A 23,041-nucleotide genomic window follows, 5' to 3' on the forward strand; every position below is an offset into this window, starting at 1 on the left:
CTGGGATTAAAGGCGTGCGCCACCATCGCCCGGCTCTCTGTAGTTTTTATGTGAACCCAAAGAGCATTGCAAACTCAATGGCAGGGGCTCTTCCTTTTTAAAGGTGTTTTTATAATGTCCCAGCCTTACCTTGGAACTTTCATCCACATATGCAGGACTTTCTTCTCAATACAAAGAAGAACCTAATCTTAGCGTTTTTATGTTTATATCCAGTTTCTCTGCATAAGTTTTAAAGAACCTTTCTCCAAAATGTTCTCTCTAATCACATAAGAACAGAAATGCACTTATTTGGGGGCTGATGTTTAATTTTCACCTTTGTTTTAATTATTTGAAGACAAATTATTAACAAATATCATTAAGAAGAAATCATTTAATTTGAGGGTATATACACACCTAGTTTTTCGCTGTTTTTCTTTTTTTACGAAAAAAAGAAGTCTAAAAAATACCATTTAGTTTGTTCTTTGTTCAACAAGTACTGCTGGTCATGTGACCTGTTTTTTTTTTTTTGGATCAGGGTTTCTCTGTAGCTTTGGAGCTTGCATGTGACCTGTTCTTAAGGGTGGTTTGTTTGCCCAGGGAAACGCTAGAGAATAAAACTAATTTTTCTTCTGAAAGCAGATATCGATTTGACGTGGGTTCATGGTTTGGGGTGGAATTTGATGTTCACTCCTGCCTCTCGGTGCTGGAATCCAGGCTGACTTGAACCTGCTTATGCCTTGTATATGCTACCACAGTCTCACTTTACTTGTGTCTGGGTGACATGGATTTCTTTGTACCATAAGCTCCCTCTATCCCTTATAGTCTTTTGCTTTCTGATTTAAACAGCTCCCTGAGCCCTGAGGGGAAGAGTTTTATGAGAGCATCCCATTTAGGAGTGCCCTTTCCTATGTCTTTCTCTGTATATTGTCCAATTGATGATATCTGAATTAGTTCTCATCCACTGCAAGAGGATATAGTAGAATGTTGCTAGAGATCAATGTATGTTTATGCTTTTTTTTAGCAGAACAATCAAAAACAGCATTTTATGAATAAATCTACTATGCACACATTAAGGATATGTTTACTTTGTTAAATTCTGATACTTATAATTAATCTTATAGCAGTAAAGTACTCTTAAGTTTTATTATTAGTTTATGTCAATTCCTTGCAGTTCTTATACCCCGGGGATTTCTTTGTGTTCATGTGGGAAAAGAAGAGATTCATATTCTTGAATATATAAGTCTGTGTGCCCGTCCCATGCACTTGAAGGGGAAATCAAGGTATTAGGTATCTCTCTGTGTCTCATCACATTATTGCCTTAAAACAGCATTGCTCACTGAAATGGAAGACCACATTTTTCTTATGCTGGCTTACCAGGAAGCTCTCAGGATCTTCTTGCCATCCCACAATGCTGGGGCAGCAGGAAAGTATTCACACTTACTTAATCTTTCAAGGATGATGGAGATTTGAACTCATAAACTTCTATTCCTAAAGAAAACATTATTATGTTCAGAACCATCGAGTCTTCAGCAGAGTCACTGAATAATTCTTGTATTTTAGAAAAATTTCAGAAAATATACTTAATAATGTACATTTAAAATATTTCATAAGGTTGAAAGCCTTCAAAAGACAAGGATGCAACACCATCTTAGAGCTACTTAACTTCTTCTTCAGATAATCTCCCCAAAATGATTTTGCTCTCATAATTAAATGTTAAGACACCTAACAGTATATTGTAATCTTCTTAACTCCATCATTCTTCAAAGTTGTATTATAAATATCACTAAATAACCAATACTATCATTTTATTACTTTCAATTTTACTGCTAATATTATTATATTCTTACTTCATTACCTGTCAGTAGATAGTTGCAATGCCCTCCTGTTGATTATTTTTCTATTTCTTTTACTCCAGTGTTTTTTTTTCAACTGTAAAAGATGGGCTCAACAGAACATGTCTAATCACATGACCATACCACCTAGATGTCTAATCATTTACAATGCCTTTGAGGTTTAATAACAAAATTATTTCATTAGTAGTTCACAGAGTATGATATGATTCACATTTAAAATTATTATGCTGGCTTCTCGGAGTCTAAATGTATTTGAGGTGGATATAGTTTCTGATATAATTATTTCCACTTAAAGTGCAAACTTAAAATGCATATCAAGTTATTGATATAAAATTTTGGATTTTAAATGTAATTTACAACCAAAACTAAGTTTAGAATAAAAGAAATGCTTCTCAATTTAGCTGTATAATAATAAAGCATTTTTTTAAAAAAAAAATTGAGAGTTTTAGTAAGAGAAATGACGCCCTTGCACAATTAATTATAATGAAGATTACTAAACTAAAGGGGAGAAGTGGAGAGGTGCTCTTATGGGAAGATATTAAACATTAGGACTGTGACTGCCTCAGATCCTAAACAGGAACTCTCAAAAAATGTATTTGGAGCTCGAGTGGTTATCTGGGGGCAATTCTGAGCTTGTTCCCTGGGACAAATGATTGAAAATTCTATAATTCAATAAGAGGCACAGATGAGGAGAAAGTGAAGCTAACAGCTTATGTTCTTTGAAGGGAAGGACCATAATGCTGGGAGTCCACTATAGAGACTCTGTTGGTTGTTGTTTAGGTTCCCTGAGACATCACCTTTCCCTCATTGGTCATGTTTAGATACTTGTTCCCATGCTTTCCTACCTCATCTCTTCACATGGCCTCTAAGCATAAGAAGTTACTGTTTCAAGGAGCCCATTTTCACTGTCCCATCTATCTGTGTTCTCTAAATCTCATTCCAACTAAATTGTCATCAACACAGGCCAAAATGAAATTTGAGAAGACATTTTTTACTCTGATGGTTCACAGAAAGTGAGGTCATTTTTGGTTTGTTTGCTTGGTTGGTTTTGGTTTGGGGTTTGTTTGTCTGTTTGTTTTTGTTTATCTAGCATTTAAACAGCATTATATGTTGTCGCTATTTTAAATAAAGAATGGTTCCAGAATCATTAATCAAATCAAAGTTTATAGTGAAGGAAATTAGAAATAATGTACCAGTAAAGGGAGATGTTGTAGGAGGGCCACTTGTTCATTTCCCAACCACCCCGCATCTCAGACCCGAAATAACAACACAGAAACTATTAATTAAATCACTGCTTGGCTCATTAGCTCTAGCTTCTTAGTGGATAACTCTTCATATTAATTTAACCCATCTTCATTAATCTATGCATCACCACGAGGTCATCATATACCAGCAAATTTCAGAGTGTCTCTCTCGAGGGGCAGCTCCATGGCTTCTCTCTGATTCTACCCTCTTTCTCCCATCCCAGCATTCAGCCTCGCTCTCACCACCTAATTAAGTTCTACCTTCCTATAGGCCAAGCCAGTTTCTTTATTCATTAACCAACAAAAGCAACACATAGACAGAAGGCCCTCCCACACCAGGGAGAAATAGCTTATGTTCAAATAAGGCACCAACTCCAACACCAGTATGAATCTGCGAGTGGAACAAACTATGGTGTTGCCAGAAAACTCCAGAACCAGTGCTTCTACAGCTTTACCCATGAACACTGGAACACAGGAGATGATGCTCTCACATTGGAACCCCTAGGAGATATCTACCCCATAAACCATAACAACAACTGAAAAAAAAATCTTTCTCATCACAGATTCATTGGCTATTTCGGAGCATAAATCAGCTATATCTGTCGCTTCCTAATTAAGGCTGTTTTCTTCAGTTTGTCTGTATTTTTATGGAGTCTGTAGAATCTTGGGCCATCTGAGCAGTGATGCAGAAAGCAGACCCAAACTAATCAGAATCTTGTTTTCCCAAGTTTGCAGATTTAACATGTTGTACATATGCTTAGAACTCAAAATAGAAATCTTGCAAACCATTTAGTATTTTCAGTAAGCATACCAGGCTCACCATTTCTTAGCAGACTTGTGTGACTGTAAGCTTGTGCCTGGCATTTGATAAGTTAGAACATTGTGTATAGCAACCCACCAGATAGATGAATGCACTGTAATACATCCATCTTAGAAATGGTTGTAAGAGTCAAGAGACAAGGCTATGAACATTTTTCTATGAGTAAAAGAAATTATGTACATATTTCCCTCTTGTTCTAACTTGTATTTGCTTTGAAATAAGAATTTACAACTAGCCATATTTGTCCATGAGTAATTACTTACTCTGTGTCATTTGCATTTGAATCTTGTTGTATGATCTGTTTTACTATTTTTTTAAAGCAACCATTGAGCCACAAATTATCTAGTCTATTAAATCATGAAGTCAAATATAAATGAAATATTTTTTAGGACTGCTACATTTGTAACATCTCAGTGAAGTCTTTGGTAAGGTGTATATAACTCTGCTATCTTATTTCTAAGAATGCAGTCTTTGCTTCTTGGTAGGCTTCTGGTAGGTTTGTGATCATACTATTAGGACCATTACAATGAGATAAGCCTTATGACATTGACATTAATTATCATATTTTGAAATCACTTCCATTTTTTTAATAAGTGACTTTTTGTGGAATTTCACTAAACATTGTTTTAAGAAAAAATACGTCTTCTGTGAGAAATCTAATTTAAATATACAGATCCAAAATCTCATAGCTAGACTCACCATATAACAACAAAGCACATTATAATTTTCTTTTGAGGACTTCTTACCATATTGATTATTTCTAGTTCCGTCATTTTATCTGACATTTTCATAGTTTCAGTTTCTTAAGAGCTGAATAGAATTCCATTGCATAAAAGTATCACATTCCCATTATAATTACATTAGCTCATATACATCTAGGCTGTTTCTATTCCATTGCTCTATGTACAAATGAATGTTGTCAACAATGAAGGGACTTGGTGTGTAAAACTAGTAGTAGTGAGGAGACAGGAAAGCTAACAGAATAGAGCAATGGGGGAGGGAGGGATAGATCAAAGCACCTATAATTATGAATGAAATTCTCCAGCCAAAACTGTGGGTGGAGAGATAACCCAGTAGAGAAGAGGACTTGCTGCTCTCCAAAGAACCAAGCTCTTATTACCAGTACCCACATGAAAGCTCTCACCAATCTGTAACTATGATTCCAGTGACAGCAGCATTGTCTTCTGGACACTATTGACACATTTTGTGATACATAGACAAACATACAGAAGAAGCACTTATACACATAAAATAATAACCTTGTGAGAATTCACTACTGGTTTCATTTGCAGCATTGTTATTACAATAAATCACCAAAATATTCTGAGAAAGGTTATTTAATAGATAAACTTCTAATGAAAGCACCTTTCAAATGATGATATATGAAAATATAGTAATATAATGAAAAATTTCTTGTCATATTGAAACTTTGTTTTTGAGATGAAGGATCCATGATCCAGAAGGTGAAATAACTTGGGTAATATTAATTTCTCAAATATTATGGAACAGATCTACACCAAGATCATATAATTTCAGATGTAAAATTTTATAAAAGGAGTAAATTGTATTTATTAGCAAGGTAATTGATTAAATTTTAGTGTTTGTAATTTTATTTTCATTATTATTAAGTAATAGCAAATATAAATATTCAGGTTGATTGTGACAATATTTAAACTCAAAGCTGTATAGACAGATAAAACTAAGTATAAGCTTTATTTTAATCCTTTAAATTACTGATAATTCTATTAAAACTAGATAAATACATATAATTGAAAATCATTTATTAACTTTTGATGTTATTTCATCTTCATTATTAGTTATGATTTGCAATGTTTGCCTCTTCCTTTTATAAACAGTTATGTATAGAAGTCAGTCAATTATATTAAGACTCAGTGATTTAACAAAGGAATCATTAATGATGTTTATTCAAGGATCAATTCTGTTTTAAAGCCATGTACACATTATCTAGAACACAATCATGCCTACAATCATTCATATTTATTTAATAATATGGAAATATTTCACTTATTTATACATATGCACCATAATATTGTCTTAATAAATACATAGATAACTTTTCTTCATGTATTTCAAATTTGAAACACTTAACAATTTCTTTGTGTCAAATATCTCCTTTTATAAAGCTTGTTAAGTATAAGATGAAAGAATTTGTTTAAGATCAATAATCTTGGTTGTCAATGTGATTGAACCCAGGATCAATGTGATTCTGCATTGTCTAAGAGGGTTTACTCTGTTAAGATTAATTGAAGAAGGAAGATATTTTTTCCCAACATAATAACTGGTACCTTACAATTGCACTGAAACAAGAAGGTACAAGGAAAGATGTGGCTCGATTTCCCTCATTTATACCTTGCTGGTGACTGCATCTTCCCTGTTGCTGCTACTACTGTGATTTCCTTCATTGACTGAATAACTCAAGATCCTTCAGATTTCCAATATAGAATGAAGACTACATTGTCTCCGAAAACCACTCAGGTCTTAAGTGCCTTATTAGAACTGCGGAAGCATCTGTATCCTGGACTTAGTAGGTTCTGAGTTCTCATTCTCTCCATCATGCAGACAGGCTTAATTGGTCTATACGGACTCCATCGTGTAAGCTAATTTAATGCAATCTCTTTGAAATACAGAATCAGTCCATTAGCCATATTTATTTTAAAAATATAATGCAATGGCATATAATTATGCTTTAACAATCTATACAAATTTAGATATATTATAAACATATTACCTTTATGAGAGTTTGTAGTTCATATATCTTTTTGAAATCAATAGAAGTCTATTGATAAGAAATAGTATTTGGAGTTCATTTTATTGGATTACAATTGCTGATGTCATGAGGGTTTTTTGTTTTTGTTTTTTCTAAACATAATCCAGTCAATTATCTACTTATTCCTAATTTCTCTCCATAGCATTTATTTATCCAGGATCATCTGTGCCTACATGGTGTACACCCACCCACCATCTGTCATGTTAAAATTTCTCTGCCTTTACTTAAGAATAACATCGTGTATAATTAAAAGCAATGTGTTCTTCACAAATTAGTATATTTTGACATAGGATGCCAACTTATATTTAAGATATAAAATGATATATTACTGATAATTTAGGATTTGAATAAAATAAATATGAATTTTGTAAAATCATTAAAATAAATTGTTTAAAGTGATTAGAATAAAATCATAGAAATATGATGAGTTCAAGAAAAATAAAAAGCATAAATTTGAAATAATACTGTAATATAATACTGATGCATTTTCAAACTTGGGGTATATCTGTTGATCACACTTACAGAAATTATATATACATCTGCATGGTGACTTATGTAAAGTTTATCATAGATACTCAACTAGATATTGCACTTTAAATTACACTTAAGGTATAATCTAAGAGTTACATGGACTACTTTGCTTTATGGATTGTTAGGAGCCAATTTTCTCCTAAAATCATTGCAGAAGCCATCACCCTAGGGGAGTCTGCAGAGAACCTCACACCCCTAATTATGTTAGGAATCGTTCTATTGACAGAGCCTACCCCACACCCAAATTGGCTGTTAATGGAGAGCTATCTGTTAGCAGAACCCACTTCACACTCCAAACTACCTAGGGAACTAGGTGTGGCAACTTGTGACTTCTTGGCCTACAGTGACCTGACCGAAGATAACCTCCTGCCTACGTGACCAACACGGACCACGTGACCAACGTGAACCACGTGGCAAGAGCTCAGACCCCTGTGCCCACCCCCCAACTCCATACCCTATATAAGTTGTACCCCTTCTCTAATAAACTGAGGCTTCGACAGGAATCCCAGCTTGGCCTCCTTCCTCTTTTCTAGCTCATATCTTACAGATAGCGCCTCTCCGGGACCCTGGAATAACTGACCTGCCAGACGGGTTTACTAACCCTAGACTGGTGACCCGTCAAGGCAATCAACAATGGATATTTGTAGAAGAAACAGCAGTTCTAAAGATGATAGATTTGATTAGAATTGTTAAGCAAGAATCATTGAACATATTCTGTATTGCATCATTGTAAGAAACGCTGAAATTGAAATGCCACAACCTCTTACATTATCATCTTGAAAGAAATATTCCTTCATTTAAATATAAATTAATTGTGTTTGACTCAGCATCAGGTCCTAAGTAAAGTTATTCAGTGAATATGAAATGAAGCATTCTTTGATGCAGGGGTTGAACTGCATTTAAAGCTGATGCAATTCAACAGAGCATTTACTGTGTAAGCGCAAACTTGACAAATACTTGCTGTCATGTGGACTGTGTATAGATAAACTAGATTGTACTTTTTTTGTTCTTTAATCATTAGAGTGTCTAATTTTTTTTTTTTTTTGATTTTTCGAGACAGGGTTTCTCTGTGGCTTTGGAGCCTGTCCTGAAACTAGCTCTGTAGACCAGGCTGGTCTCGAACTCACAGAGATCCGCCTGCCTCTGCCTCCCGAGTGCTGGGATTAAAGGCGTGCGCCACCATCGCCCGGCTGAGTGTCTAATTTTAAATAGATTGTAAAGATCCTGACACGTGATGAAAACCATATATCACAACATTACAGAGATTGATCCACTTATCCTACTTGAGGATAACGTATGATCCGTGCAAACAAAATACCTCATTATGTAAAAGTGTTTGCTGAAAAGTCTGACAACCTAAGGTTACCCAATAGAATCGACATGGTGAAAGTAGAGAATCAATTCCATCCATGCACCGTCTCACCTTTATACACATGCACCTTGTCATACATCCCTGCACACACATGCTCACGCACATAAATGATTCACTTTAATCAGAATACGTTTTATATTTTCCCTTTCCCCTCCTACCTCTATGGCACAAGAAAACTTGCCTTCATTATGCCAATAAAATAAACTCACAATTCTAAGATCAATTCTACCTCTTTAGGGAGTCTTTTCAGAAAGCCTCTATTAAATATCTGAAATCATGCTCTCGCAGTTCCTGAAATATGTGTTTCATTGTATTTATCCCACTTGAGAATTTGAATTTATTATGAGGAATTTCTTTTTTGAAGATCATTAAATTCTGTGTTTTCAAATGTTCTTCATGACTGAAAATCTAAGAGAATCAAAATTACTGAGTGATGAGCAGTAACTCTTGCACCCATTGATTCTGATTTGTATTAAGGTCCATAAAATTGCAGACATACGTTGCATCTGAGAACAAAAAATCATACAATTACTAGATTTAATAAAATTATAAGTTCAGATGAATTATTGATTCTCCCTTAAGACATTTGCAACACTTATTCAGTATTGACAGAATACTACCAGTACCCTGGTGGGTCCACCCATCCTGAAAGTAGAGAATACTGGACAATTTTTAAGATGGTAAGTCAGAATAAGAAACATATTTTTAATTATTTTCTAAGTACTTCTTATTGCAATATAAACACTGTTTACAAAATTAAAAACATAAATTATGAAAAGTTTTTGGAAGAAAACCTTTATTTTTACAAAGAAAGCACCATAATACTCAGTTTTCTTTGATGAAAATCAAGGATTACAGTCAGTTCATACCCATTCTAAGCCCATCTTTCAATGGCAGTTCTAATACAATTATATTTTGCTTCTTTTATTATCATATATTAATTTTTCATATTGAATATTGTCTTTGAAATTTCTCATAAATGCTTGCTGAATGTGTTGTTCATGATTTCAAATAACATGTTCTCTTCCCTGTTCTCTCGAATTATTGATTCAGTATGTTTAAAAGAAAGAAACAAAACTTTCATTTGAATTTATACTACATAGAGGAGCATGCGCGACTATATGAATCATTTCAGTTAATAATTATAAAAGAGCCATGCTGACAATGTGTCCTAAGATATAGGCTTGATAATTCATATTTCATGCTACCTCTATATAAGCATGATTTAAAGATGTAGACCCAGTTCTTCAATATATTTGAAGTGAATATGAAAAGAGGTGAAAAGAATATGAATGGATAATGGAGAATATTGTGTAGTGACTTCTTATAGATCACAGTTCTTAAAACCATGGAGTTTATCACACTCCAGAATCGTCTTTGTTATCTTGTCTGTGTTAGCTATCTCAATGAGGAATCTTATGAATAGAAATCATTTAGGTTCTCACCCACTCCTCTAACCTACTTTTCATGCATTTACTGTGTTTATTGAATAACACAGTCCCTAATTTAGTGATTTGTGTTACTTTTTTCAGATTTAATGATAGGAAAAAATTTTCTTTTCTGTGTAATGAGTAAGGAATGTGGTGCATATAGAAGGACAGGTGTGAAAAAATTTGTAGTCAACAGAGAAAGAAGAATTGGAATATGAAGTCAATTAAAGCTATAGGGCAGTCTACATGAAAGAGTATATAGAATATTTATGGGCACAGCAAACTATTTCAGCAGTAGATTGATCTAGGATAGATTTGAAGTCAATTCAAGGTGGAATGCAAGACAATCTAAGAATACTAATGACAGCAATGACAATACCAAGGTTAAAGAGTTTGAAAGGACTTGTAGCTGTTTATATAACTGATATCAAGACTGGATCTGAGAGGCAATGCCACCAAAGTAAGACTGAAAATAAAGGGACACTGCCATAAATCCCTGGATCTACACTTGTGTCCTGTCTGCTTGAACAGCTAGCTGGTGCTGTAGTGATACATATTATGGATGTAACAACCACTATCTGAATAGATATAGAGCCATAACTATGAGATATTACCCATTACTGACACTCTTCTGTGGCCAGAAATATGGGATTAGTTATGCTAAAAAGCATAGTAGAAAACCAAATACTATTTGTTATGTTAAAGTAATAGAATTAAAAGAAACAAATCGGCAGACATTCTGCTATATCCATAAAACAATATCTCACTCATTCATATCAGAGAAGCTTTCTGCAGGAGATGAGGAGATGGATACCAATATAGAGACCTAAAACTGAAAAGTGTATGGAGAGACACTTTGGGACATTCAATCCTAAAGTCGATGTCTTCATCAAACCACTCCCCTCAAAATTCAGGGTCCTATGTCAAAGAGGAGGTGAGAAGATATTAAGACCCAGCATGGATGGATGATGCTCAGGAAATAGTGATTCTAGATAAAATAGGACTGGTGCAGGTATGTAATCATGGACACGGTCAGCATACAAAGAACTGGCACAGATGCAGACCATAGTGAGATGGGAAAATAGACCTGAGCTCTGTCCTCAATCAAGAAGCTAGCTCTAACTAAGAAAAATTTAGTTTTCCCATGGACTTTCTATTAGGAATACAAACTACACTTAAGGACAGATCCCATGTTCATCAGAGATGGGCAAACTCAAAACAAATGAACTCGCAGATTCTTTTTTGTTTGTTTGTTTGATTGATTTTTGTTCAAGAATTATGGTATTATACTGCTTTATCTGTGTATTAATTTTTTTTTGTCTTACTGGTCTTCACACTGATATTATGATTTCTGATTTTGTGATTTTGTTTTTATGCTTTTATTAGGTTGGTTGGCTTTTTGTGTATGCATTTCTTGTGCTCTTTTTATTTTTCTTAATTTGTTTTGTTTTATTTTGCTTGTCTTTATTTGCACGTTTATTTCCTTTTTAAAAAAACATAAAGTCACTTTTCTGAATATTTAGATGCTAGTTGCCATGGTGGACATATATTCTGGTAGTATTTGCTGAAGAAGGCAGAGTCTCACAGGTTCCAGACCTGTGATTTTTTTCTTCTTATGAAAAAGTAAGTTTGGAATTAGAAGGGACATGGAGGATGGGAGGGGAAATAAGGGAGGAGAAACATAATCAGTGTACATTGAACAAAAATAACACTATTTTCAACTAAAATCAAACAAAACTTTTTAAAAAGATACAGTAAATTCATCAGGAAATCTCTAAATTTTTAAAAATGATATGTGTATGTAAAATGAGATCCTATCTTTTTGAGTAAATTATAACAAGCACTACACATGCTTTCAAGTATGTACCCAATGTTAAAAATTGAGTTGAAATTTCTAAGACTATAAAAGGAAGCTGATATGAGGCCATAAACTGAATATATAAACATTTACTATTATATATTGCATATTCATAGTTTAGACTGTCACGACATTGTTATTGCTTAATAAATTTCCTGAATGTTCATGAAATTATCCATTTCTTCTTATTGCCTTTCCTTTTTAAAGAACAGTATAGATATTTCTCACACATTATTTATAGATAACTCCATACCAGGGAAGCTGGAACACACTTCTTCATGGAGTGAGTGATATGATGATGAACTAACTTGGCATCAAACTGCTTTTATGAGGCTATAACTTCTATTTTGACTATTATTTCACCTTAATTGAATATGCCAACAAATGAATTTGATGTTTCTCATACAAGTGAGGATTATGGATGAAGAGATATGACGTTCAGAGCATACAGATTATACTTCTCCTAAGGGATTTAATGGGATGACCAACTTATATGATTGGGAGTAAAGCAAATTTTAAGTATGAAAAAAAAGCTATAATATGAAATCAAAGTTTACTGTTAGACACATCATTCTTCTGATAAAAATAGAATATAAATTATCTATTTTTTACTAAAGATTCTCTAATTAATTACTTGCATAGTTTTGATATAAAATTTAAATACATAATCTGTTTTTGATTATATTTTATTCTTTTTAGAAATTAGCATTTATTATTTACATATGTTCACTTATTAAGTTGTATATGGTGATTTTGTGTGGGGAGGCACATGCAAGTTCACACCATGTCATGTCCATTACTCTTCACCTTAATTTATAAAACAGGGTTTTTCACTGAACTTGTAATAGGGAAAAATTAGCTGTCAAGTAAGCTTCAGAAACCCTTTTTTCTATTTCTTGGGATCTAGGATGAGGTTAATGACACGATGCTCAGGTTTTTGCATGTGTGCTGGAGATGAAACATATAGCCTCACCCTGCAGATCCAGCACCTTACCAACTGATCTGTCTTCCCAATCATAAACCCAATTTATTGAAAAATTTTCTCATCTATGTTACGTAAAATGTTAACAAAATATGTATCATTTTATTTATCATTTATCATATCTTTCAGGAGGAGAAAAAAATAAGGTTTTGATATCAGAATGATTGTACTAATATCATTACATCCAATGTGTTAGTGAGATTTTGATTAGCAGGACACATTTCATCATAGAGCTCATACCTTAACTTGCTGTGAGCACATTGAAATAATTGATTACAGTCTCTTCCTGGAATCCTTCACTCATTTACTTTACAGAACAATATTTCTCTTAGCTTTATAATACTTTATTAGCTATTTTTTATTTTCTTTTGTTGGTTATAGGGACTCTATTTTCATTCAGTGTTAATTCATTCAATGCTTGCCCTTTGACTGTTTATATTCCTTAGTGGTACTTCCTGTTGTTGATCCATTCAAACTTCACAGAACCCAAGGGAAATATGCTAATGTTGCTAAGTTTTGTCAGCAGCCTAAACATTCCCTCGGGGATCTTAATTATTTCAGACTGATTACTTGCATGTCAATGTGATGTCTGTCACAGTATCTTTTCTGATTGTTGTGATAAAACATTCATACAGACCACCCTAACTTTGCTTCAAAATTTACCCAATGTGGACCTTTCTTATGATTTTGTTTTATGTGAAGTATTATTCTTATATTCAAATACATTCATGTATGGTTTTTATCTTAAATTTTTTAGCAAGAATTTCTGTTTTATTGAATGAAAATATTTCAAATTATACTGATGAAACAAAAGGCAAAGAGATTCAGGGTTAAAACTTCAGAAAATTTCAAGTATAAGGAAATCTATCTAATGAAGTTAGCAATAGTAAATTAACAATTTGTGTACTCTGAGACACACTTTTTTGTGCTTTTTATTAAAAAACTCTCTAATAGGGTCATAAAATGAAAATATAAGAATAAGATTTGGTAAAGAGTATTTTTTATCTATAAAATATACAAACTGGAAAATTTGTCATTAAACAGTAGAAAATAGTAAAAGGTAACATTTTCCTTGAGTCAGTGCGCATGTGAGAGTCAGTGAGAAAGCAGTGACGTGTTGTAACTGGATTACATAGGACAATGCATAATTGGAAACTATAGGACTTTATTTTCAAAGGTGTGTGTGCAGGAGTGGCATATGACCTGAAGAATGATAACATTATGGTATCTGTTATTATGATAACAGAATGATAACAAATCTTACCTTTTATATGCTTCCACCTAAGCTCATACAAAGCTGAAGCCCTTTCCAACTTAAAGGTATAGTTTGGAATAATCAAAATGCTTGTTCAATCTCCGAAGTATTATTTTGCCTAAAGTAGCATATTTTGTTGTCTTATCTTCTTTGGAGCTTCCCTTTTATGATAATATCATGATCTTATCTCATGTGTATTCTAAAAGTGTTCTAAGTCATTCATGTAATTCTAGTGGCTTCTATATTGAAGTTCTAATAGCTCTGAATTACAAATGAATAAGTAAAGAGTTATGATTAATAATTAATACAATTTTTTAATTGGCATAGTTAATTATCATCATTTTGCAAAAGTAATTTCCAAAAATGTATTGTTTGCTATTAGGCAAAGACACTGCAGCTCCTGCATATTTGAATACTATGTACAATTCTTTAAAATAATGTATATTTTTGCATTTCACAGAAATTTATATATGTAGAAAACAATGTGTTTAAAATAAAAAAAAAAGTTTAGAAAAACAATAACATTTTGAAACCTAGTAGAATTTAGGATTTTTGTGGATTTAATATAATGTTAAGAGACTGGCTAATCTTTAGCATGGACAAAAGAGTACTGAAAATGATGATCTGGCTATATTTCACAAGCTCCAGCTTAAAGCTAAGTTATTACTGAGGGGAAGGCATAAAAGCTCTTGCCTGGTTAGGAGCTGCTTCATGGGCTATAACCAAGCAAAGTTCAATGTTTTTGAAACACGGACAATTACCTTACAAACACACAAACCACACACACACACACACACACACACACACAACATACATATACAGTCAGAGACACAGAGACAGGGAAACACAGATAGCACATATACAGACAAAGAGACACAGACACACACCATATGCTGAAATAATTTAAACATTTTTAAAGTTTCAGAGCATAAAGACTTATACTTAGTAATACTGAAGTGTTGTAGTTATTATCTTTCATTCAGACCACACAGCATCAGCCTTTAGACACATGGTGTTTTCATGTTTTCTAGATGGCTTTTATTTCTTGTTTCTAATCATTTATCATAGATACAGTAGTATTTACTCACTGTTACCCAGAGAGTAAATTTAGTTTAGCAGTAACACTAATTTTGTTTACTAATTTTTGAACTTACATGGACTCCTCAGCTTTTTAATTATTCATTCAAATCATCACTTTTTGGTTTATTATGACACTGTTTATTCTCTATTTGTTTTTTTGAGACAAGGGTTTCTGGTTGTCCTAAAACTAACTCTGTCCTAGAACCAGGCTGGCCTAGAACTCATAAAGATCAGTCTGCCTTCACCCCACCACCCCCCACCCCTGCCTGGATCAAACACATGTGGTACCACACCCAGCACTGTTTACTATCTTAAGAGAAATAGCCAGGTGGTGGTGGTGCAGGCCTTTAATCCCAGAACTTGCGAGGCAAAGGCAGGTGGATCTCTTTAAGTTTAAGGACAGTCTATTCAAAAAGAATAGTTTCAGGACAGGCAACAAAGCTGTTCAGAGAAACTGTTTCAAAAAATTTACATACATACATACACACATATGTAAGTGTGTGGGTATGCATGTATGTATGTATGTAAAATCCCTGAGTTTTGCATATGCCAATAACTTTTATTTAGAGTTCTTGTTATTAGTTCCTTATGATTAATATCCAGGTTATCATCTAATTCAAATTCAACAGAAAATTTGTTCCTATTAGTGATTGCTACCAAATACTTCTACTACTACTAACATATATTTTAAAATATTAACTCTCTTAAGGATTTGATGATAATCATTTAGCAGTTTATTTGTGAATTATACAGGTGATCGTGTTTAATGACAATGAATGAGTTGTCATATGTTTAGTAATCCCGCATTATTTCTCTAGTGAAATAACTGCCAATATTTCCATAGGTGATATTAATTTGGAATGCTGGCTATTAGCTTTCTGTATATTTTAGGAACAGTTCTTTATCAAAAGTATACTTTAAACATATTTTCTACTAGTTAAGAGCTTCAAAATATTTACATGAAGAAGTAGCAGAGCTATATTTTCTTTTTACCAAGAGCATGTATATAGTAAAATGTTTTAGAAAAGTTACTAAAACAAGGTTGCAAATACTATTTCCCTCATTCTTCTGTAAGTATTATGTCTATATTTATGTTTTTCTTATCCTTAAACATAATTTCTTTTATTTATTTATTTATTTTTCCATTCAATTATTTACACTTCCTTCCCTCCTCCCAATCCCTTCCCTCTCCCCCACATCCCCTCATTTCTCCCCCACCCTTCTTGAGAGAGGGCAAGGAACCCTGACCTGTGGGGAGTCCAAGGCCCTCCCCTCTACATACAGGCCTAGGGAGCTGTGCATCCATATAGACTAGGGTCCCAAAAAGCCAGAACATGCCGTAAAAACAAGTCCCAGTGCCGTTATCAATGGCTTCTCAGTCAGCCCCCATTTTCAGCCACAATCAGAGTTTGATCCCATGCTTATTCAGACCCGGTCCAGCTGAATTGGTGAGCTCCCATTAGAACAGGCATACTGCTTCAGTTGGTGGACCAACCCCTAGCGATCCTGACTTCTTTGCTAGTCTTCTCCCTCCTTCTGCCTTTCAACTGGACCTTAGGAGCTCAGGCCGTTCCTCTGATGAGGGTCTCTATCTCTATCTCCATCTGTCGCCAGACGAAGATTCTATGGTGATATTCGAGATAATCATCAGCATGATAGTGGAGCAAGGACCGTTCAGGTACCCTCTCCTCTGCTGTCCAAGGACCTAGCTGGGGACATCCCTGTGGACACCTGGGAACCTCTCTAGAGCCAAGTTTCTTGCCAACCCTAAAATGGTTCCCTTAATGTTGGTATCTTCTTCCCTGCTCCCATATCTGCCCTTCCTCCATCTCAGCCATCCCGTTCCCCAAAGCTCTCCCAAATCCTCCCCTTCTCTCTCCCCCTCTTCCCTACTCCCCACTCTACCCCCACCTCCATGCTCCCAACTTTTTTTTTAAATATTTATTTATTATGTATACAATATTCTGTATGTATACCTGCTGGCCAGAAGGGGGCACCAGACCTCATTACAGATGGTTGTGAGCCACCATGTGGTTGCTGGGAATTGAACTCAGGACCTTTGGAAGAGCAGGCAATGCTCTTAACCTCTGAGCCATCTCTCCAGCCCCATGTTCCCAACTTTTGCCAGGCAATCAGCAATTCCACTCTGGGAATATACCCAAGAGATGTCCAATCATACTACAAAAGCATTTGTTCAGTTATGTTCATAGCAGCACTATTCGTAATAGCCAGAACCTGGAAACAACCAAGGTGCCCCTCAATGGAAGAATGGATAAAGAAAGTGTGGTACATTTCAGCAGTAAAAAAACATGACATCTTGAATTTTACATGAAAATGGATGGAAATAGAAAACACTATTCTGAGTGAGATAACCCAGACCCAAAATGATGAATATGGTATGTATTCACTCATTACTGGATTCTAGCCATAAACAAAGGTCATTGAGCCTATAGTTCATGATCCTAGTGAAGCTAAATAATAAGGTGAACCCAAAGAAAAACATATATAAATTAGCATGATTCTTGAGTGAACGTCTCAATATTCCCTGTGCTGGAAGTAGGATTTCTGCTTAGTTCACCTTCTATTTTGTCATATTGTGTTCAAATTCATCTCTGTCCAAGGACCGCCCAAGGGAAACCTGATTGCTCTTCAAGCTGATGAGGGAAAGGGACTTGATCGGGGGAGGGGGAGGGAAATGGGAGGCGGTGGCGGGGAGGAGGCAGAAATCCTTAATAAATTAAATAAATTAAAAAAAAATTCACCTCTGTCATATCCTCACTAAAGCGGATTACGATAGCCCCTGAAAAACTCATTTTACTTGAGGCTACACATGCTTTTAGGCTTGTAAGGGGCAATGAGTTGCAAATTCTGTAGCAGCAATGGGAAGTCTGACTGATATCACTTCTCTAGCCAACCTTCTGCTCTACAGCTAGGCACCATGTGCTTATCTCAATCCTAGATCAAAAGCAGGTCTCTGTGCCCAACTCACTTTCTAGCTTCTACATAAGACATCTTATTGTCATCCGATATCTTTCTTTCATTGTTTGTATTAGGACTTAAGATAATGCTTACTGGTACTTTCAATGTTGCTGCAAATAAAAGGATAACATTTTTATAACTGATTTATATTCTAATGTATAAGTTCTTTGTAATAATCATACAGAACGAGGCTTCCTCTGGGAAAAGAATTCAGGAAAGTAATGCCTAAGTAACTCCCACACACTCATAAAACAAAAACATGATATATATATATATATATATCCTCCCATCCATTGACGGGAATCTGAATTAATCCTATCCCTTAGCTATTGTCAACACTGTAATGAAAATCATGGCTGTGTGCATTTTTTTGTGATATGTTAATATTAAAATTTCATGTCTGCATTAAACTACTGAATTTTCTGTGTAAGTACATGAAAGGAATTCTAAGAATACAAATAAATAATAATTATATGGGGATAATTATTAATGACCTTCATTCAATTCCTGTCACTCTGCTCAAACACTGAAATAACGCACAATTTCTTGCATATGTATGTAGTGTTTATTTGTTTTTTTTTTTTATTTTTGAGACAGAATTTCTTCATAGCTTTTTGGTTCCTGTCCTGGAACTAGCTCCTGTAGACCAGGCTGGCCTCGAACTCACAGAGATCCACCTGCTTCTGCCTCCCGAGTGCTGGGATTAAAGGCATGCGCCACCACCGCCCGGCTGTAGTGTTTATTTGTTAATAAAAATATTTTTATCTGTGAACAGTCAAGAGATATTTAAGAAGACAGAAATTGTGTCTAGCCTGTTTGATCATTACACATTTCATTTATTCAGAAAAATAACACATTATGGATTTATATAAACATGCAAAATGAAAATAAATTAAAATTGGAAACAATAATATATTATTTGCTAATGGTTCAATAGACATAAATATAGGCATTTTACATAAACTTTAATTGCTTTGAAAGTGACTCTTGTTCATTCCACAGATTTTATGCTTCATCTTCTTACGTACCTTTCTGGATTTCCATTGTCCTAAGCTATAGAGGAATAAAAACTTTGAACTGAGAGATAATTTCCTATCATTGTTTTAGGAAACAGCTTCACAAGTTTATAGGGACTAGATCTTCTATAGGCATTACTTATAAATCAAATTTTTATTCTCCAAAAGCCAAACTATTATATCCAAGATTAGGAATCTCAGAGATATAAATCCCAGGACAGGAAATTCTTTAAAGAACAAGGCTGCTAGGATACCTACCTAACATACTGAGGCAAATTTGGACAATAATAGAAAGTAGTGCCATGTGGATATCTAAAAACCAAAAGGGTAAATCAAAACCAGACTTCTTATGCCTTTAGCCATTCTTCTTTCTGAGCTAATCTTGCAGTTTTACATGCCTTAAGAAAATGTTTTATATTTGGAAACTAATCTTATGTTTTTTTTGTTTTTACTTTCCTATGGTGTATTAATTATGTGAATTTATTTCAGCACTAAAGTGTTTGTGGCATTTGTTTCTCTAGTTTTAAAGAACATTGTTTTCCTGTATCACATCTACAAATGTGACACATACTAAACAATTCAGATTATGCCCCAAGAAGGATTATTTCCTGATTTGAAAAAATGCTAGTAAATATATTCACATTGAAGATTATCTATGGTAAGAATAATTTATAAAAATGCTTGAAATCAAAACACATACCCAGAATTCAATAAGTGTTAGAATTTTAGTCAATTATGCAAAGTGTTAATATAAATTTATGCCATTTAGGTTTTTTTTGCTTGAGTGTAGACTCATGCCTATATCTCTTCTCTAAAGTTCCATGTCACTTCCTTATACTACAATAAAGTGCTCTCAATATTTTTTACAGAAATTTTGTCAAATATGGAAGAAGAGATAGACCTGTAATAGATTGTCAACATTATGAGTTTGCTCTTCCTGAATTTCAGACAGTATCCATCAGGATTTCCTGCTCGTCTGAAGAACTACTATGTGAGTTAGAGAATAAAAATGACAACACATATTGTTTAGTAACATGTCCTTTATTTCATCCTTTATTGAATAACACAAGAATTAAAGTACTGCCCAAAGTAACAAATGAGATCAGAATAATGTTTCCTATTCTTCTATAATGGATGCCTCAACCCTCAGGATGATTTTATAATTCCACGTGTGTGTGTATGTGTGTGTGTGAAAAGTGAAGTAAACAAGAACCTTATATAAATTCTAGGTTATTACAAAATATGATTATTCAGAATTGGTCATTATCCCTATATAATTAAGTAACTTTTATAATTTGGGTTATGCTAGGCCTAAAAGTGTGTGCAACTAATTGATCAGGGTTTAATAGATGCGCAGATTTTACATAGAAAGAATCATCATGGGTCCTTGTCATGGGAACACCAGAGGGTGGATAAACTGCAAATGAGTTTAAATTAAGACATCAGTTAAGCAGGAAAAGCCAAAGGCTAATGGAGTCTCTAAGTTTATAATAGGTACAATTTATTTTCACCAAGAAAATGCAGATCCAATTCTAAGTCAAGAAAAATAGTGGTGTCTGGAGTATTTTGTATCTGAGATTTTAGATTATATAAAACAAACCAGTAATTAAAATAATTAATAAATAATTGGACTAACATTAATCTTTTATAACAGTACAAATATCAAAAAAATACTATGAACGTATCTAAAGTAACATAGTTATGAATGAACCATTTTCACAGCATTTAAACTTTAGATTTAAGGAAATTTCATGAGTTGAGTCATTGAAAGACTTTGAGTATACCAGTAAAGGTTTCACTATGCCAAAGAGGCATCATTTGTGATATGATGACTGAAAAACAAGGTATGTGGTTATATTAATTGAAAACTATTATTTATAATAGATAAATTATTAGGACATTTTATAGTTTTTACTTGTCTTTGCATTCATATGAAATTCAAAAGAACTTCTGATCCATTCTGATAGCAGCTAGTATTGAATGTTAGTGCCTTTAGTAGCTGTTCAATAGATTTCCTCAAAAATAAATAATTCTGAATAATGAAATATAGTGATACTTAATGCAGGTGAGGACAGATCCATCTAAACATCACCATCATTTGAATTATATTGAGCAGTGAAGGCTCTGCTCTTCTCAACATAAAAAGGTCCGACATAGGCAACCTCTGTTGGATTCACCTGTGCATTTTTTTCTCTACATTTGAAAATGCCTATCGAACATCTCTCTGTATCTATTTTTTGTTTGTTTTTGTTTTGTTTTGTTTTCAGTCTGCAGATCTGTATTTGTATTGGTTGCTGTATTTTCACTGTGGGTATGTGAAGGCAGAGAAGAGGTCAGTTAGAACAGAGTCCAGGCAGAAAGCATGGCATTATAATAAGGAACAGGTGACCAGTAAAATGTTATACAATTGCTCATTTGGAGAGGTAATTAAGGTCATTTTTCAGTCTATGGAAGATGCTAGCCCTAGTGAACCTCCTTTCCATGATTTAACCTCATCAGTAATGAATCTAGTTGGCCATTATCTCTTGATGGCTATAGGGAAGAGAGGAATGATAGGAAGTTCTTTTCAAGGGGATTTTTTAACACTGATATCCCCCATACTTCAATCCTTCACCCCTACTTTCCAGTCTCCAACCAGGTAAGTGGTAATTAGCAACTACATTCTTGGTTAAGAAACATGGTTTTGTATGTTATGGCTTCCGAATTTGCATTTTATGTTGTGTGTGTGTGTGTGTTGTTTGTGTGTCTTTGTGTGCTTGCATTTTTTTTATTAATCACTGTGTTTTCTAAAGATGGAGAGAAAGAGGGCATGGTGTTCCATGGGTGGACAGATGGGAAGAACATAGGTAGAGAAGAAAGAAAGGAAACTGTGATAGGAATATGCTATATAAAAAATACTTTCAATTAAATTGTTAATGTATGTATATGTATGTAAGGTTCTTTTTTCAATGAATTTGACAGTCTTAAGATAATTTTCTAAAATTTAATGCAGAGGCAAATTAGTTTAAAGTGTGGATGTTGTCACTAAGGAAGGGAACTAAATATAGGCAAAGGTTTTTATAATGTGCCTTTAAAGGACATAAGGTGGAAAGCAAGGGGAGGTGAAAGGGACTCTGAGGAGAACTTTTGGTAATTTTACTTCCAGTTAATACAAGTCTCCTGGCAATACTTTTAATAGGTAATTTTAATGTTTGATTACAATGTTCCTCTAGAAGAACAAAGATAATATGTAATTACTAGAAGCTTAGCTACAGACAGGTTGGTAGGAGAAATAAAGATCTAATCATGATTACTTTTAAGAGATCTTGAGTAGCCAGATTGAAAATTACTCTGCTGTAGGAATGCTTTAGATATCTTTCTAGCCTTCTCAGATAGAGGTAGATTGAATATATAATAAAAAAACAACAAAAAAATTATATGTGGTCTTGATAAGGAGGAAGTTAGATAAAAGCTATTTGTCAATATTCACTGAATAATGATCATACCACTAAACTGGAGACAGGAAGGGGAAGGAAGGTTTATTTCCCTTAGGATTATTAACAGTACAAGAATCACAGGGCTGTGAAATTTGATCAATATTCTTATAAAGGTCTTTGCCACTGAACATCTGTTTACAAGTCTTAGATAATCAGGCCTAGATGGGATAGCAATGAGCATGTAATTCCTTAATGATTTTTCTACTGCATACTCTGTTGAAGGTTGAGGAGTTTACTGATTTAAAATACAGGTCTGGATTCTGTCCCTGACCTTTGTATAAAGCCCAGTATATTTCTTCCAAACTAAATATTGGAGAAGGAATATGAGACAGAATGAAACTTGAAAACAATATGACTTTGGAAGGTACAGTTGATCTT

Source organism: Microtus ochrogaster, chromosome 1, assembly GCF_000317375.1.
Source record: "Microtus ochrogaster isolate Prairie Vole_2 chromosome 1, MicOch1.0, whole genome shotgun sequence".
In the NCBI taxonomy this organism is placed as follows: domain Eukaryota; kingdom Metazoa; phylum Chordata; class Mammalia; order Rodentia; family Cricetidae; genus Microtus; species Microtus ochrogaster.